This window comes from Vipera berus, assembly GCF_964194415.1.
Source record: "Vipera berus genome assembly, chromosome: 3".
Classification (NCBI taxonomy): Eukaryota; Metazoa; Chordata; class Lepidosauria; order Squamata; family Viperidae; genus Vipera; species Vipera berus.
The window spans coordinates 183,921,594-183,922,938 of NC_138204.1; positions in this window are offsets into that span (position 1 = coordinate 183,921,594).

Here is a 1,345-nt window from a genome sequence, read left to right on the forward strand (position 1 = left end):
AGATAAGAAAACGGCTTCTATAATATCAAATGCAAATTTTTAGAAGAATTTCATTTTGATGTGCTTTAAGTTTGTATAATAGTGTATTATGGTTGTACAGAAGATATATACTATTTGGTGACTTAAAAAGTGTTTAACTGCATGAGAATCTTAATGAAGAACAATTTAAAATGTTAAACATTGGAAATTGAATTTGAGAAGTGATGATGATAGGAAAGTATATTAATTCTGTGTTAAATATTGCTATATTTTCTTAGCATTTATATCTATGCAGTGCATTCAAACTCATAAATGTTCCACATTTTTTTAAAAAAACAGACTACATTATTAGTATGGTTAAGTTTTATATATGCCACTAACATTAACTGGAAAAGTATATTTATGATAAAACCTATAACTCTTGTATATAGAATATTCCATTGTTTAAAACTAAAAAAAAGTCCCTGAAGCAAGGTAAAAAATTCTAAAAAGATTAGGAAATGTTGTCAGTTTTACATAATTTTTCCACTGCCTTACAAGTAAGTCTTTTTACAAAAGAATTTAATTATCTTTGAATATACAAGCACACACAGTAGTAGATTCATTATTAATAGCAAATTTTAAAATTGCATTTTGGTAAATGAACTTTGTTTAAAAAATAGGAAAACGTGGTTGGATCCCACTAATCTCATTACAGCATTACATCATAAAGTGCAAGCATACTCATGAATTGATTTTAATTTTATCCATGTACAGACATCAGTAGGAATGACATTTGAATACAGGTAATCCTCAAGTTATGAATGTAATAGAGCTTGCCAATTACATTCATAACCCAAGGATTCATTGATTGGATCACATTAAATGAACGCGATCCCTCCCTGCTTTCCCAATGCATTTGCTAATCTAATCCTCAGAATGAGATGAGTGTCCCATCTCAAGGTGGGAAAGACCATAGAGTGGGCTAGTGTTGGAACAGGTCACCTCTTCTGACCACCCAAGGCCTCCCCACACCCACTGAGATATCTCATGCTCTCTTATATTGGTACCCATAATTGCTTCCCTCCCAGTATCCTGCCCTGCCGGGTCTCCACAAGGCCAGTGGACCAGGATGGGGGGCGGAATAAGCTATGGGCATTTTGCAATGTTTCTGTGGTTGGTCATAAGAGCAAGTGACTGCTGTGGTGCTGCAACATATGTAACTTCAGGACTGGATCATAAATACTTTTTGGGGGGGAGGGGATTGTAATTTTGAATTGTCGCTAAGTGAACTGTCGTAACTCAAGGAATATCTATATATCTTTAGAAGTGAGTTAAATTAATTAGAGTTCTTTTTAGGTCCCCTAGTCATTCTTTAAAATGTCTT